Below are 18623 nucleotides of genomic sequence, written 5' to 3' on the forward strand. Positions count from 1 at the left end.
GGGCTGGGGGGAGAGTTCTGGTGCAGGAGAACTGTGGACACCATCCCTGGGCTCTTCTGGTCTGAGGAACTCAGAGTCCCATTACAGCTCAGACCTCTTCCAGAACAAACAAATGCAAATTAATTCTGCTTCAGGCCCAGGTGTGTGAGCAGAAGAAGCAGCCCAGCTGAGGAATGACCTCAGGCCAGGGTAAAGCCCACCATTGACTGAAGGCAAAATAATTCAATAGCTCCAACTCCTCCATTCACACAAAGGGAGAAGTCCTCAATCAAGGTCACAGACACTCCAGAGAAAGCAACCAACACCTCCTACTAGCCAGCCAGAGAAACTGCACTCAGTGAGTAAAGCCTTTAGAGATCCCAAGCCCCTGTGAACCAGCCCCTCCCCAATTCAAGATCTTAGCAAAATGAAAAAGGGTCAGCAGAAAGGTGGATCCATAGAAAAATTCTTGGAAGGGAAAGACCCTTACTCAGAAAGACCTAGAACCTCTGAGGAGAATAAGATATGGTCTTCTGCACAGAAAGACTTCCTTGAAGAAATAAGGAAAGAGCTTAAAAATTTGGGAGAGACAATTAATACCTTGGAACAAGAAAACAAAACCTTAGAAAGTACAATTGGACAAATACAAAATGAGAATAAATCTCTCAGATCATCAATTGGACAAATACAAAATAATAATAATTCTCTCAGATCTTCAAATGGGCAAATATCATGCAATCATAGGGAAAAGTAGTAATTGAAAGAGTATATTGATTCCTCACTGGAAAAAAAGATCCTAAAATGAAAACACCAAGGAATGCTGTGGCCAAACTCCAGAACTATCAAATGAAAGAGAAAATCCTGCAAGCAGCCAGAAAGAAACAAATTAAATATCAAAGAGCCACAGTAAGGATCACGCAAGACCTGGCTGCATCAACATTAAGGGATCGAAGGGCCTGGAATGAGATATTTCGAAGAGCAAGGGAGCTTGGAATGCAGCCAAGAATCTACTTTCCTGCAAAGCTGAGCCTTCTCTTCCAGGGGAAAAAGATGGACATTTAACAAAATGGAAGAATTCCAAAAATTTCTGATGAAAAGACCAGAGCTAAACATAAAATTTGGAAATCAAACAGGAGATTCAAGAGACATGAAAAGGTATATAAAAGGGGGGGGGGGGGGGCAATAAAAGGAAAAAAAATGCTATCCAGTAAGTTGAAACTGGCTATATCCCAGCATGCGGGGGGAAAAGATTCTCATAAATCTTGAGAATTGTAACTCTAACAGAGAGAATATACGTAGCCAGAAATGACAGACATTCATGACCTATCCATGAGACTGCTATCTAAAGAGATATAACTGATTTTAACCCTACTTGGGAGAAAGACTCTAATAACTCTCAGGAATTTTGACTATATTCGATAGAATATACTGAACTAGAAGGGACAGACACTCAGAATTCTCTATGACTTAGATAGAATGATCCAAAAAACACTACCTCCTTAAAAAGGGGGACAGGAAAGAGACTGGAGGAGGGAGGGGATTGAATGGGGGTAAATCTTATTACACTAAGAGGTACAAAAACCTATGGTAATAGAGGGGAAGAAGGGAGCAGAAGAGAAACACCTGAATCTTCTTCCCATCAGACTTGGCTTAAAGTCAACCTACATATATTCAGTTAACTTATAAAACATCTAACCTTTCAAGTATTAAAAGGGGAAAAGGGGAGGAGAGAAAGAGAAAGAGAAGGGGAGTGGGGGAAAAAGGGGAAATAACAAAAGGAAGTGAAGGGAAAACGGAAAAAGGGGAAAGGGGAAAGCAAGGGGAGGGTGTGACATAGGAGGGCAAACACACTGAAAGGGAAGAGAAACAAAATACAGGTGAGTATAGATAAGGGGGGGAAAGTGAAAATAGAAAAAGAGGGAAGATAGCACAGAGGGTAATAAAGAATTAGTAATCATAGCCTTGAATGGGAATGGGATGAACTCTCCTTTAAAACTTAAGCAAATAGGAGAGTGGATTAAAAAACAGAATCCTACAATATGTTGCTTACAAGAAACTAATTTGAAGCAGAGAGATACATATAGAGTAAAAGGAAAAGGTTACAGCAAAATATATTTTTCTTCAGCTGAAGTAAAAAAAGCAGGGATTAGCAATCATTATCACAGACAAAGCAGCAACAAAAATAGATAGCATTAAAAAAGATAAGGAAGGAAACTTTATCCTCCTAAAAGTTACCATAGACAATAAAGCCATTTCAATCACTATATACATATATATACATATATACTATATACATATAATATATGTATATAGGTATATATAGATGCACACAGTGGGACATCACCCAAATTTTCTTAGAGGAGAAGCTGAAAGAACTACAGGAAGAAAGAGACAGCAAAACTGTACTAGTAGGAGACCTCAACCTCCCATTATCAGATCTAGATAAATGGAATCATAAAATAAACAAGAAAGAATTTAAGGAGGTAAATAGATTGTTAGAAAAAATAGACATGGTAGACTTATGGAGGAAACTGAATGGGGATAGAAAGGAATATAACTTTTTCTCTGCAGTACATGGAACTTATACAAAAATTGACCATGTACTAGGACATCAAAACCTAATGATCAACTGCAGAAAGGCAGAAATAGTGAATACATCTTTCTCAGGTCACAATGCAATAAAAGTCATATGCAATACTGGCCCAAGGAGATATAGACCAAGAACAAATTGGAAACTGAATAACCTCATTTTAAAACATGAGTGGACCAAAAAACACATTATGGAAAGAATTAACCATTTTATCCTAGATAATGATATTAATGAAACTACATACCAAAACCTATGGGATTCATTCAAAGCGACTCTCAGGGGATATATTATAGCTCTAAATGCTTACATTAATAAATTGGAGAAAGAGGAAATCAATGAACTAAACATGCAACTAAAAAAATTAGAGGAAGAACAAATCAAAAATACCCAATTAAATACCAAATTAGAAATTTTAAAAATTAAAGGAGAAATTAATAAAATTGAAAGCAAAAAAATGAATTAACAAATAAAACCAAAAGTTGGTATTATGAAAAAAACAATAAAATTGATAAACCTCTGCTCAATTTGATTTAAAAAAAAAAGAAAACCAAATTACTAGTATCATAAATGAAAAAGGTGAACTCACCACCAAAGAGGAGGAAATTAAAGTAATAATTCGAAATTATTTTTCCCAACTCTATGCCAATAAATTTGATAATCTAAGTGAAATGGATGAATATTTACAAAAAATATAAGTAGCCCAGGTTAAATGAAGAACAGATTAAATACCAAAGCAACCCTATCTCAGAAAAAGAAATTCAACAAGCCATCATTGAACTGCCTAAAAAAAAAATCTCCAGGGCCTGAGGGATTCACAAGTGAATTCTACCAAACATTAAGGAACAATTGGTTCCAATTCTACATAAATTCTTTGGTAAAATAGGGAAAGATGTAACTGCCTAACTCTTTCTATGAAACCAATATGATGCTGCTACCTAAACCAGGAAGAGTTAAAACAGAGAACAAAAATTATAGATCTATTTCTCTGATGAATATAAATGCAAAAATCTCAAATAAAATCTTAGCAAAACGATTACAAGTTATCACCAGGATAATACATTATGATCAAGTAGGATTTATTTCAGGAATGCAGGGTTGGTTCAAAATTGGGAAAACATTTAGTATACTCAATCATATCAACAAAAAATATATCTGAAATCATATGAGCCTATCAATAGATGCTGAAAAAGCTTTTGACAAAATACAGCATCAATTCCTGTTAAAATACTAGAGAGTGTTGGAATAAAGGGACTGTTCCTTAAAATAATTAGCAGTATCTATCTGAAACCATCAACAAACATTATATGCAATGAGGAGAGGCTAGAGGCAGTCCCAATAAGATCAGGGGTGAAACAAGGGTGCCCATTATCACCACTACTATTCAATATTGTATTAGAAATGTTAGCATCAGCAATTAGAGAAGAAAAAGAAATTGAAGGAATTAGAATTGGGAAGGAAGAGACAAAACTCTCACTCTTTGCAGATGACATGAGGGTCTACCCAGAGAATCCCAAGAAATCATCCAAAAAACTATTGGAAACAATTAGCAATTTTAGCAAAGTTGCAGGTTATAAAATAAACCCTCATATGTCTAGCAAGATACAGCAGGAAGAGCTAGAAAGAGAAATCCCATTCAAAGTAACCTCAGACAATATAAAAGACTTGGGAGTCTATTTGCCAAGACAGACTCAGAATATCTTTGAAAACAATTATAAAACTCTTCTCACACAAATTAAATGAGATTTAAATAACTGGGCAAATATCAACTGCTCATGGATAGGTAGATTTAATATAATAAAAATGACAATTATGCCAAAACTAAACTATCTGTTTAGTACCCTACCAATCAAAATTCCAAAAACAAATACTTTAACAAGTTAGAAAAAATTGTAAGTAAATTCATATGGAGAAATAAAAAGTCAAGAATTGCCAGGAGCTTAATGAAAAAAAATTCAAAAGAAGGTGCCTTAGTCCTATATGATCTACAATTATATAATAAAGATCAGTCATCAAAACTGTTTGGTATCAGCTAAGAAATAGAGTGGTGGACCAGTGGAATAGACTAGGTGTAAAAGCAGGTGATGATTATAGTAATCTGCTGTTCAATAAACCCAAAGAGTCCAGCCATTTGGATAAAAACTCCCTCTTCAATAAAAACTGCTGGGATAATTGAAAGTTAGTATGGAAGAAACTTAGATTAGACCAACACCTAACACCCTTTACCAAGATAAGATCCAAATGGTTACAGGAGTTAGACATAAAAAACAATACTATAAGCAAATTAGAAGATCAAGGACTAGTTTACCTGTCAGATCTATGGAAAGGGGAGCAGTTTATGACTGAGGAAGAGTTGGAGAACATCACAAAATCCAATTAGATAATTTTGATTACATTAAATTAAAAAGTTTTTGCACAGATAAAGGCACTGTAACCAAGATCAAAAGAAATGTAGTAAATTGGAAAATGATCTTTTCAACTAATGATTCTGACAAAGGACTCATTTCTAAAATATACAGAGAACTGAATCATATTTTTAAAACAAAAAGTCATTACTCAATTGACAAATGGTCAAAGGATATTCAAAGGCAATTTACAGATGAGGAGATCAAACAATTCATAGCCATATGAAAAAATGTTCTAAATCATTAATTATTAGAGAAATACAAATTACAGCTTCTCTGAGGTACCACCTCACACCTCTCAGATTGGCCAGTATGACCAAGAAGGCTAATGATCATTGTTGGAAGCGTTGTGCAAAATCTGGGACACTATTACACTGTTGGTGGAGCTGTGAACTTATTCAACCCTTCTGGAGAGCTATTTTGAACTATGCCCAAAGGGCAACAAAAATGTGCATACCCTTTGACCCAGCAACACCACTACTGGGTCTATATCCTGAAGAGATGAAGAAAAAGGGTACAAAACATCTCTTGTACAAAAATATTTATAGCAGCCCTGTTTGTGGTGGCAAAGAATTGGAAATCAAGTAAATGTAATTCAATTGGTGAATGGCTTAGCAAACTGTGGTATATGTATGTCATGGAATACTATTGTTCTATTAGAAACAAGGAGGGATGGGATTTCAGGGAAGCCTGGAGGGATTTGTATGAACTGATGCTGAGTGAGATGAGCAGAACCACAAAAAACTGTATTCTCTAACAGCAATATGGGCGTGATGATCAAACTTGAAGGACTTGCTCATTCCATCAGTGCAACAATCAGGAACAAGTTTGGGCTGTCTGCAAAGGAGAGTGCCATCTGTATCCAGTTAAGGAGCTGTGGAGTTTGAACAAATTTCAAGGACTATTCGCTTTAATTTAGGAAAAAAACCAGATATCTTATTGTCTGATCTTGTTACCTCTTAGAATTCTTTTCTCTTCTCTAACGCTATGATTTCTCTCATCACACCCAATTTGGATCAACGTACAAAATGGAAACAAAGTATTGACTGACAGATTGCTTTCCATGGGGGAGGTGGGGTGAGCAAAGTAAGATTGGGGTGAAAATTGTAAATATCAAATAATATCTTTAATAAAAATTAATAGAAAAACTAAAAAAATATGTATCAGGCAGTACACTAAGCAAATTCATTTGACTCATTTTATAGATGAAGAAGCTGTGGTCTTTAGAATTTAAGTCATTTCCAAGTTCACATAACTAAAAAACATCTATGATGGATTCCAAATATAGCACTCTATCATCTATACTATCACTCAATTTAAAAGTAAGAAGATAGAGAGCAAAAAAGGATAAATAGCAAGACCAAGGTCATATGGGTAGCAAATAGAAAAGTTAGAATTCAAACACAGATTCACTGATTCTAAGTCCAAGATTGTACATGGCACAACATAACCAATAAAACAAAAAACACTAAAAGTTCAATATGAAATAAGACCTTTCTGATTTCAAGGCCCACATTGTATCCCCTGTTAGAGACAGGATTAGCCATATGTTTAATGATAGATTTGGGTCAGTAAGCCTTATGTTCAAATTCTGCCTGATGATTCCCACTAGACCTAAATTTTTTTAATTACTTGGAACCTCATTGTTTACAAGGGAAAAATCCTGTACTCATGATTTCAATGCTAAAAGAATTTCCTGTGTTAAAAAACGAAACAAAACAAAAAACAAAAGAAACAACATCTCTCCACCAATGCAAAATTCCAATTCTCTGCAAATTTATGTCTTTAGGAGTTGTATAAAAAAGCGTGTCAAACACTTGTCCCTGGGCAGGTTCAAGCTAAATAAAATATAATTGGCAAATATTTAACAAAAAAAATTAATATATTAAAGTATAGGTAATATAACATCCCAAAACTATCATTATTAAACTTACAGGGTCCTTATAAATGTGTAAATTGCCCCAGTTATATTTGAGCTTGACAGCACTGGTGTAGATAATTGTGTCATTTGCCCCAAGTATCAAAGTGAGCATGTGTGAGAAATAAAACAAATGAAGATATTCTTTCTCCACTGTATCATCCTGCCTCTCTTGTTGCAAAGATAATATAAAATAATGCATGTAAAGCACTTCATAATCATAAATCATCCTATAAATGTGGGTCAAGTCTAAGGTTAAAATTAATAGGATAATTATGAAGTTCTTCATTTTGACTAAAAAATAATGTATAGCACAATTAGGTTTTCAGGGAAATAAGAGTCTATAATAGTCCGTGTGAGTTTTCATTGGCAACAGACTTATATTATAGTCAATGTATTCCAAAAAAGCTGATGCAATTTCAGAACAAAATACACAGAACTTTGATATCTTCTGAAAAAGAATAAATTGTAATTTGCTCTTGTAGGACTTCATCAAATTACTTGTGATATTACATCTTGCTCAAGCTCATCATATGCTTCTCTCCATAGTTGTATTTGTTATGCATTTTCTAATGTTAATGGTAACATTAATATACTGCTTGTAAACTTATTTAAAAATTCAGGTTTTATAAAGACGTTTATCATTAAAGAAATCTCTGATTGCCTAATAATTTACCCAGGTGAATAGACATAGTCCCAGAAGGAAATAGAGATGTTGAAATTCTGTTGCCATCTTCTAAGGACAGAGGAGTTGTCAGGAGAGAAGTGGTAAAACAGAAGGTTCTAGAAAGAAAATGTTGAGCGGTGGGGTGAGGGAGGGCTGAACCAAGATGGTGGCAGGAGAAGAGCCTCTCTTAGGTGCTTTCCTTTCAAAAACCTTAAAATTATGACTCTAAATTTTCCAGAGAGAGAACCTACAGAGAGATACAATGAAGCAATTCTCCAGTCTAAGGTAACCTGGAAAACTGTGGGAAAACTGTGTTGCATGCAGTTGGAGGGGTTGAATGAAGGAACCTCTGCCTCCCAAGAACAGCACAAGGGCACCTGGGAGTGCCAGCTCCAAGCAGAAGCAGTTTCCTGACCTGCACCACAGGGAGCACCAAGCCCACCTTGGAAGATCAGTAGGGAGACCTCTACCAGAGCTATCCTGAAGCCCAGGCCTTCAACAAGGTCATATCACTCAGCAGGGCTGCTGAAGCCCAGATTCAAGGAAACTGAAGCAGGCCCATGGAACCACCCAGTAGGAAACTCCAGGCAACTAATCCCTGAGTGCTCAGCACATGGAAGGAACTATTGTAAGCAAGTGAAGGGAGACTGCTGAGGGACGTCCTTCATCCCTGGAACAGGACTCTAGGGCTTTGACCACATTAAGAACCTGGTGGTAATCTGGGGCCCCCTAGAGAGCAGGGACCCTCCTCACAGTCCTGGGGCAGAGGTTGTGATTATTCATAGACCAAAAGAGCTTCAGAGTCTCACATTCTGAGGTCCTTGGGGGTGGGGGTTGTCCAAATAATACTCAAAAGCTCAGGAAGCACCCCCAAACCAGGCACAGGCTGGGGATTTGAATAAACAGAAAAAAGGAACCTGACCATAGAAAATTACTTTGGTCCCATGGAGGACCAAAATACTCAATCTGAAGATGAGAAAGTCCAGGCTTCTGCTTCTTAAGAATCCAAGAAATATACAAGTTGGGCTCAGACAATGACAGATCTCAAAAAAGATTTTGAAAATCAAGTAAGGGAGATAGAAGAAAAATTGGGAAAAGGAATGAGAGAAATGTAGGAAAAACCTGAAAAAAGAACTCAGCAGCTTAGTTAAGGAGATTCAAAAAATGCTGAAGAAAACATGTTAAAAACCAGCCAAAGAGAGGATAAAACAGTTCCAAAAGTTATTGAAGAGAAGAATGCTTTAAAATAGCAGAATTGGCCAAATGGAAAAGGAGATAAGAAAGCTCTCTGAGGAAAACAAATCCTTCATATATATAGAATGGCACTAAAGGAAGCTGATGACTTTGTGTGAAATCAATACATAATAGCTCAGCACCAAAAGAATGAAAAATTAGAAGAAAATATGAAATAGCTCATTGAAAATTACAACTAATCTGGAAAACAGATTGAAGAAAGATAATTTAAATTTTTTTGGGCTCCCTGAAAGTCATGATCAGGAAAAGAGCCTTGACCTCATTTTTAAAGATTTTGTACAGGAAAATTGCTCTGTTATCATACAAGCAGAGGGTAAAATAGAAATTGAGAAAATCCAGTGATCTCCCCCAGAAAGAGATCTAAAGATAAAAACAACCACCAGGAATATTATAGCAAAGTTCCAGATCTCCCAAGTCAAAGAGAAAATGTTACAAGCAGCCTGAAGGACACAATTTGAATATCATGGAGCTACAGTCAGGATTACACAACCTCTTTAAGGGCACATAGGGTTTGAAATATAATATTCCAGAAGGCAAAAGACCTTGGAATACAACGGAGAATCAATTACCCAGCAAAATTGAACATTTTCTTCTAGGGGAAAAGGTAGACTTTCAGTGAAAGAGGGAACTTTCAAATGTTCCTATTGAAATGACCAGAGCTGAACAGAAAGTTTGACCTTCAAGTACAGAACTGTGGTAAAGGATAGAGAGTAGACAAGAAGGGTAAATTATGAGGGCCTTAAGGATGATGAACTGTGTGTATTTCTGTGTGGACAGATGATACTGATAATACTCATATGAAACTTCTCATTAAATAGAGCAGGTAGAAGGAGCTTTTATATATGAGGCACAGGAGACAAGAATTAGAAGATATAATATATTGTAAAAATGGAGTCAATGAGTGAAAGGGAAATGTATTGGAGGAAAGAGAAAGGAGAGGTAGAATAAGCTAAGATATCTTACATAAAAATATTTTGCAATGATATGGAAGGGGTAAAAGGTGAGGCGGAATGAGAGAACCTTTATTCTCATCATCAATGGCTCAGAGAGGAAACAGTATTTACACTCAATTGGGGAAAGACAGCTAAAAGAAAAAGGAGAGAAGGGAGACAGGGGGAGTGGAAGGGAGGATATTGGTGATAGTGTAGATCATAGGAGAGGACAGTCATATATAGCACATATTCTTTTTTATTTTTTGCAAGATGCTGGGATTGAGTGGTCTGTCCAGGCCACAGGGTTGGGTGGTTGCTGGGTCATTGGGATGGGATATAGGCTTGGGGCCTCCTGGCCCCAGGACCAATGCTTTGTCTACTGTGTCACTCAGCTGCCTCACAACACATTTTTGAAGAGGGACGGAGTGAAAGTAGAGAGAAAATATAATAGATGGCAATTGAGAGGAATGAATGGAGTGAATTACAATCAGTAACAGCAATGGACTTATGATAAAGAGAGTGATCCACCTACAACAGAGCTGATGGTATCAGAACATAGAGTGAAAAACTTTTTTTCTCTTTCTTTTACTTTATTTCTCATGAGGTTTTATATTTTTGTGGGGGAGGAGGTATTATGTTTACTCTTAAACAAGAATATTTTAGTAATGTGTAAATAAATTAAAGAAAAAAAATAGGGGTGACTAGGTGGCGTAGTGGATAAAGCACCGGCCTTGGAGTCAGGAGTACCTGGGTTCAAATCTGGTCTCAGACAATTAATAATTAGCAAGCTGTGTGGCCTTGGGGCAAGCCACTTAACCTCATTTGCCTTGCAAAAACCTAAAAAAAATTATAATGAAATAAAAACATAGAAAAAGAAAATGTTAATTGGAAAAATTAGCAGGAGAGAAACTTCACCATTGAAGCAGGAGAGATTCTTCAGTAATGAGGACAGAGTGTCAGACTTTAAGATCCATTGTTTTTCTAAACCTATCCAGAGGGACAGCTGGTGATTTTGTTATTTTCCCCCCTCTTTTAAAGTCTCCCTTCTCAGAAGAGAGCTGTGTTTAACTTGACTTCTTACATGTTTGTTTTCTTTTCATTTCTCTTTTAATGTCAGTTTTTCCCAGCATGAATATTTGAACCATCATTGCATTCCTCAAATGCAGTGATGGGTTTCAAATAAATTAGCAAACAGTTCTCTGACCTAATGTCAGTTTTAAGTACACAAAACTTTATACCAAAAATTTGTTTAATATTTCATTCATTTAATACTGAAATAAGAATAATATAAGAGGTACACAAAACTAGATTAAAACATGTGTAGTACCAAAATTCATTCTACCTATTCTCTTTACTTCGACTTCCATGATAACATAGACCTTGAAATTGATATTTCCATTGCTTCATTGTGTCCCAGCTTCCTATTGGTTTCACTGCAGGGAACACCAGCATTCACATAGTATTTTAGGGAAATTTGGGGTACAACACAAAGTTGAAACAAATGACAACTTGTCAGCCCTGGTTGTTTGACACCTTTTCTCTTTATGTTATATATTTGCTTACTGAAGAAAAAATTAAGAAATTGAAATGTCATATTTTATCAAAGGTATAATGAGTTTTAAGAAATGAATAAATAAATATTACAAGTATAGTTTTTTTTCAGTTATGGATGGAGTGAACATTACTACAGACTGTTGGAAAAAAACTGTTGTTTATATGTACATTAAAAAGGAATAAGAAATGCAAATCTGCCCAGGAGCCTATCTTATAAAGAACCCTGATTACAAGTGCCACTTTAATAACCAGTTCACAAAACTCAACATAAAATTAGGTATCAGTTTTGTGAAGAGGTTGAACTCCATCAGTGTTCAAAATTATGATCAAATCAATAGTGTATTTCATTACTCAAATGTGGGAGACAGAAACAGAGAGAAAGACAGACAGACAGAGAGAGAGAGAGAGAGAGAGAGAGAGAGAGAGAGAGAGAGAGAGATGACATAATGAGAATCTTCTTGCAGAGAGTAGTATGTTGGAACTAGAAGGAAGTAAAGAATGACAGGAATTGGAGGTGATGATGGAGATAGTTCCAGATATTGGGATAGCCTGTCAGTGAAAATGCCTGGATTACTGAGACTGAATGTCACATCCAAAAATGAGGAAGGAGGCTAATGTCAAAGGATAACAATAGAAGTAAACTATAAAAAGCTTGAAAAATATTAAAGGTCCAAAGTAAAGAGGTTTATGCAAGTCAATTGGAGAGTTTTATATTTGGTTATAGAATATTAGATTGTTACTGAAATTGAATGGATGGTTGGGGTGCTCTTTAGGGATATCAGTATGACAGCTAAGTAGAAGATGGGTTGGAGCAGGAAATAATTTGAATCTGGAAAATGAATCAGAAGGAAATAATATTAATAATAATTCAGAAGTGAAATAATGAGGGAACGACTTGGGTTTGAAAGAACGTCAGAAGAAAGAAGAGAATAAATAGCTTACCTGTCAGATCTATGGAAAGGGGAGCAGTTTATAACCAAGGAAGTGATGGAGAACATCATAAAAACAAACTGGATAATGTGGATTACATTAAATTAAAACACTTTTGTATAAACAAAACCACTCTAACCAAGATCAAAAGAAATGTAGTAAATAGGGAAACAATTTTTACAGCTAGGGTTTCTGACAAAGGACTCATTTCTAAAATATATATAGAGAACTGAGTCAAATTTATTTTAAGAAGCCATTAATCAATTGACAAATGGTCAAATGATTTGCAAAGGCAACATTCAGATGAGGGAGTCAAAACTATCTATAGTCATATGAAAAATTCCTCTAAATCATTACTAATTAGAGAATTGCAAATTAAAGGATCTCTGAAGTATCACCTCACACCTCTCAGATTGGCCAATATGACCAGAAAGGACAATGATCTATGTTGGAAGGGAGGTGGGAAATCTGGGACACTAATACATTATTGGTGGAACTTACACCCAAAGAGCAATAAAACTGTGCATATCCTTTGATCCAGCAATACTACTACTACTGGATATATACCTTGAAGAGATCATGAAAAAGGATAAATAATTCACTTGTACAAAAATATTAATAGAAGTTCTGTTTGTAATGACAAAGAATTGGAAATGGAGGGGCTGTCCATCAATTGGGGAATGGCTCACCAAATTGTGACAGATGTATGTGATGGAATATTATTGTTCTATTAGAAACCAGGGCTGATGGGAATTCAGAGAAGTTGGGCATGACTTACATGAACTAAAGCTGAGCAAGATGACCAGAACCTTAATGGACTCGCTCATTTCATCAGTGCAATAATCAGGGATAATTTTGGGGGAATCTGTAATTGAGAATACCATTTGTGTCCAGAGAAAGAACTGGGGAATAAGATCAAAGGTTATTACCTTCAATTTTTTTTAAAGTTGTATTTTATACTATATCCTATCTCGAATATTTTATTCCTTCCTCAATGATGTATTTTTTTCTCTCAACACATTCAATTTTGACCAATACATATCCTGGAAACAATGTAAAGTTTATCAGATTACCTTCTGTTGGGGGGGGGGTGGAGAGAGAAGGGAGGGCAGAGGAAAAATTGCAAAATTTAAAACCTTACAAAAATGATAGAAAGTACTATTGTATATATTTGGAGAACAAATAAAATACTTAATAAAAAGAGGAGAATTTATATGAGAGATGTTACAAAGGCCCTGACAAATGAAAGTATATATGGGGTGAAAGTGATGAGACTTGGATGACCAGTAGCATGTGAACTTGAAGGTCTAGGAGGACTGAGATACTCACAACTATAAAAAAGAGGTTAAAAGAAGGGAACCTTTTTGTGGGGGAGGAGGGGATAATGAGCTTAATTTTGGACATGCTATTTAAAATGTCTATGGGACAGCCTCCTCTTTATTTTTATTTCATGTTTTGTTTTCTGGTATTCCATATGGATTTTTTAGAATATTATTCAATTTCTGGCATGCTAGAGTTTAAATATGAAAGCCTGTGTTTTAGTGAGGGAGTGCAAGTTAGATCTATTTTGTGATTTAGTTTAAGTATTGGAGTACAAGTGAAATGGTTGTCATATTGCTACTGTTTGGCAGTAGCTTCCCTGTTACTTATTACAGTCACTAGCTTGGAGAATTGCTTTACTGAGGTATAATTTTATACATCCAGCTTATTTCTATTGCAATTTATTGTATCTCACTTCATGAATTGATTTATCAACCAGATGGTCTGTAATTTGGTTGCAAAATATTTTGATATTTTTGAAATGGAAACTCACAAAGATTTTCTAACTTTAAGAATGGGTTCATAGAAATAAAAATAATAACCTTTAAAATATGACAAAGAATTGCAAGATTGAAAAGTAATGTACAGGAAAATATGACTGTGGACCACTCAATACTCTGTAATTGACTTAATCCATTTTTTTTCATTCAGTAAAACCATATTCTGACAGTAAGTGACAAAACTGGAGAATTGAATTACACACTCCCTTCGTAGTACAGGAAATTGGTCAAAAGAATGTATACCTTATTTGCAAATGACTACTGTAAAAAAAGAGAATTTAAGTCAGAATGGAAACTCTTCCCAGTGAGAAAGGTCATGGTAAATGCCCTATGAGAGAAAAGGGAGTTACCCTGAATGTAAGGTTGAAACTTCAGCATTATGTGAATACTCATGAATGATGATACAATGGCTAACTAAACTCATTGAGTCAACCTGAAATGTGATGCCTATAGAGAGGACCAAAATTAAAGTTATAATTATAGAAAAATGTTTTAAGACTGAAATAATGATCTTCTCTTCTAGAATACTATTCCCTTTCAAGGCACAAATAGAGAGAACATAAACCAGCAAGGCAATCAAAGTACTATGGAGATATCAAGTTATCTGTGTTGAAAAAGACAGGTACATCACTCCCTCCTTGTGGCCCCTGCTTGTGAGTGAATGACATCTAATTCTTTCCCAGGCATACTTCCATTAATCCTCACCTTTGATTATTACTTTCTTGTGACTCATTAGGTTTGTTAAACCATTTCCTTTAAAATTCTTTTAGGATGACAATATAAAAAAAGTCCAAGGTGACTCTTTTCATGACAATTCCAACCTGTTATAGTCTCTCAGTCATCAACATTAATGACTCATTCTTGTCTATGACAATCTTGATCTATCTTTCTAATCTGTCTATCTTTCTGCCCTTGGAAGTTATAAAAAAAGGATCAATCCCCTTTTGTTTCCTTGTGTACCCATTTGTACAATTGTTTTGTTGAATGTGTCAAATCTCTCTCTTGCTCTGTCCCTCTCAAATCCTACTCATTTTCATTGCTATATATGAGGAATAAAACACATAGTTCAGTAATAAAAATCACTATATTCATTTTGGATAAACTGAAATTTAATTAATGGGAAAACAAGAATCCAATATTCTGTTAAGAACTGGAATTTAGTAGTAGGCAAATATCATGCTCTTCCATGGAACAAGCACAGGAAATATAACTCTTTTGCTGAGAAAAGAAAGTGTGAATGTGAAGGGGAAATAGAGCAATCAAAATATTTCCATCAATTTGAATCATTATTCTTGAGGGTCTTTCTAAGAGCCACTCTTGTTCTGTGTTTTCTTTTGTACTCTCCTATTTCTCTTGTACAGTGGTTGGTGATAATAGGTTTGGTCCCATTATCTCTTCTTTCTAGGTTCAAGGCCTCACCTAGAAATTGAAGGACTTAAGTTTGTTAGTAACATTCTGACCTTAACAACAAAGGAATTAAATGTTGATCAGGATGTATCTGTCACCAAGGAAGTCATTAGCAAAATAATCAAACTTAAACTACTCATACTGTTTATTAAGGGGAAAAAGATTTAGTTTAATGGAATATAACTACTCTGATATTTTACTGATATTTTGGAAATTAAATTCTTATAACCCCATAATATCTCAAAGTATCCTCTAAGTGGTCACTATTTTGATTAAAAACTCACAAAGTCTCCTATTATACATATATATGAATATGCATATATAATTATATACATATGCATATATTCATTTATTTATCTGTTTAAAATGTGATACTAAATGATAAAATATGCTAATTATATATTAGTTCAACTGATTATCTTGGGAAAAAACTCTTAAGGTAATTGAATGCTTAACAAATATATTGATGCCAGGAGTTAAAGGAAAGGGAAAAGAAAATTGAGATAATGAATTATTACCCAATGAAAGCAGATTTTACTAATGAATTAAAGACTCTATCAGGTAAGTACTGAGTGAGAGCAGCAAATAGACATATAAATACAATTTTTTAATTTTTCATTTATGCCTGAATTAATTTATGCTAAAGATTCAGTGAAACTTAATATATTAAGCCAAAACATCTGATAAAAACATAAAATATGTTCTGGGGCTACTCTCCTAACCATCAAACATACTGACAAACACACTGACAAATCATTTTTCCCCATATTTTATGGACAAGCTACTTTCAGGACTCTTAAGAATTTGGTGGTTTTTCTTTCTAATTCCAGCTAACGATAGATCCTACTGGTGCAATTGCACTTAGACTTAATTTGTTTTTAGAACATAATATTTAATATGATAACATAGTAAAAACAAAAATAACTTCCTCTAAAAATAGTATTTTGTGTTATATTCTCCCACAAGTACATACAGAGTCTAGGGGCAATAACTTTAGGTTTAGTGAATAAGTGTAGCATAGGTATAATTTACAATCTTTATTTCCTGAGACTTATTGCATTCACTTCATGGGCTGCTCAATGTGTCCCCTTGTGGAAATGATGCTGAATTTTTTTGCTTTTTTTATTTGCTTGACTCCTTGTAGAATTGTTCTTCTACCTTCAGTTTGTCCATGTCTTTTTACATCACAACAGTCCTAAGGTAATTCAAGGATGCCAATGAAAATTTGAGAAATGCTCCAAACTACATAAAATCCGTCTCCAGCTAAGGGGAAGTGGGAGGATGAAGACCTAGTCCAAGATCAATGCAGAGGCTTTTTCCTCTCAAAGTAGCCCCACCCTATTCTTTCTCAACTACTCAAAGAAATTCTTACATGTGGTTTTGTCCTGCTAGATCCTCACTTGTTTGCAAATCTCTCTTGGAGCCTGACTGCTTGATATTTTATAGAAGAAGCCTAGACAAATAAAAGCTTCTAGTTTACTTCTCCTGTTATGCTTCACTTCTAATTAGATATCTAAATTGATCAAGTTTTTTACAATTAATTAGAATGTCTTTTTTTTTATTTGACTTAATGAATGATACTTGTTCCCACCTGGTTAAGGTAAAAGGACACATCATTTAATGAGTCACTTATTGTAAAATGAAATTATTTGATTAATTTATTCTATCAGCAATCCACTCCTCTCAAAAAAGTTAATTAATTGTCTTTCTATTTATCAACTCCTAAAACTATTGACCAGCATAAAGGAATTTGTTTCTAGATGGATTGGTAAATGAAGATAGATTTATAAATTACAAATACGTTTTATTTTTAAAATCTTGACTTCATAACCAAATCAGTGAATATTGTCTGATTGATCTGGGTAGCATCCAAGATTCTCTTTAACTCTGAATTTCTGTGCAAAGCTGCAGCTCAGTCCTTTGACAAGAGAAACCCTATTGCACATTTGGTGGATAGTGATTTGTTTTCCACTGGGAAATAAATATCTTTTAAGTCATATTTGTATAGAACAAAGGTGACATCCTTTAAAGGTTAATTGTATTACCAGTGGATGTGAAGTTTATTATATCTGTGAGAATATTTTAAACTGGCCTTTGAGCAGAATAATTTATCTTACATAATAGAATTTGTCTTTTAATTATATTAAATCACTAATTATAATCTCACTAAGTTTAAGAGGTCATTAATTTGATCTAATCATTAAGTTTTTCATGGTTCAGTGTTAAGCACAGAATGGTATTAAGTTTCACACCTATTTTTGATAGAATGCTGCTTCTGAACACAGTGAAATTAGATAAACTGCAATCTAGGTAATACTGGCAATAATACAGGATGATGAAAACATCAGCTCATGATAACCTTGATGATGTATCATCTATGCATTTAAAAATAGCACAGTAAAGAAACTGGATTGTATCTGGATTATATCTGAAAAAATATCAGCCATTTCTATGAATAAAAGTATACAATCTACTGGCTTATCGAACAGTCATCCTAATTACAATTTTTTAAGATACAAAATTATTCAACTTGCCTCATATTCAAATGAGAAAGAATGAAGTTACCTGGTCTATGTCCTCTAATAGCTACAGTATCATGTGTCAATTCTGTAACATAAGGCTATCCATAAGAAAATATTGGTACTTGTTTTTTTCTTGTGTAGTGCTACTTTGAACCTGCCTTTTGCATCCCACATTAGCACTGATGGGTTGGTTTCCAAAAAGAAGAATACTGTTTCTGAAGGTGATCGTTCTTTCCAATAACTATGACTCAAGCCTTTATTCAAATGCATTTCCAACAATATCACATCATTCCTTAATAACTGCTTGCCCAATATCATTTATATTTTTCACTATCTCCCTGACATGACCAATAACAGATTAATAGCAATTTGGTTTTACAAATCAGTTACATTTATGAAAATGTGTCACCAATGCAAAAACACAGACACATTCCCTAAACCAGACCAGACTTTCCTTTATAGTACCTTGGTACCTGGGTCCCTGGGGATTGATTTAACTTTAAAAGTGAATACTCAATCTTTTTCTCCCCTGAGTGCTCTTTTGAAAGGGATGGAAATTTTAGGATTTCCTCACTTGCTTGCAGCACATGGCAATTCAGATGCCTGGTCATTCCATTGTCGAGTTACTTGTAACAAAAATTTGTCTTC

The sequence above is a fragment of the Macrotis lagotis genome, chromosome X (genome assembly GCF_037893015.1).
Source record: "Macrotis lagotis isolate mMagLag1 chromosome X, bilby.v1.9.chrom.fasta, whole genome shotgun sequence".
NCBI classification, from domain to species: domain Eukaryota; kingdom Metazoa; phylum Chordata; class Mammalia; order Peramelemorphia; family Peramelidae; genus Macrotis; species Macrotis lagotis.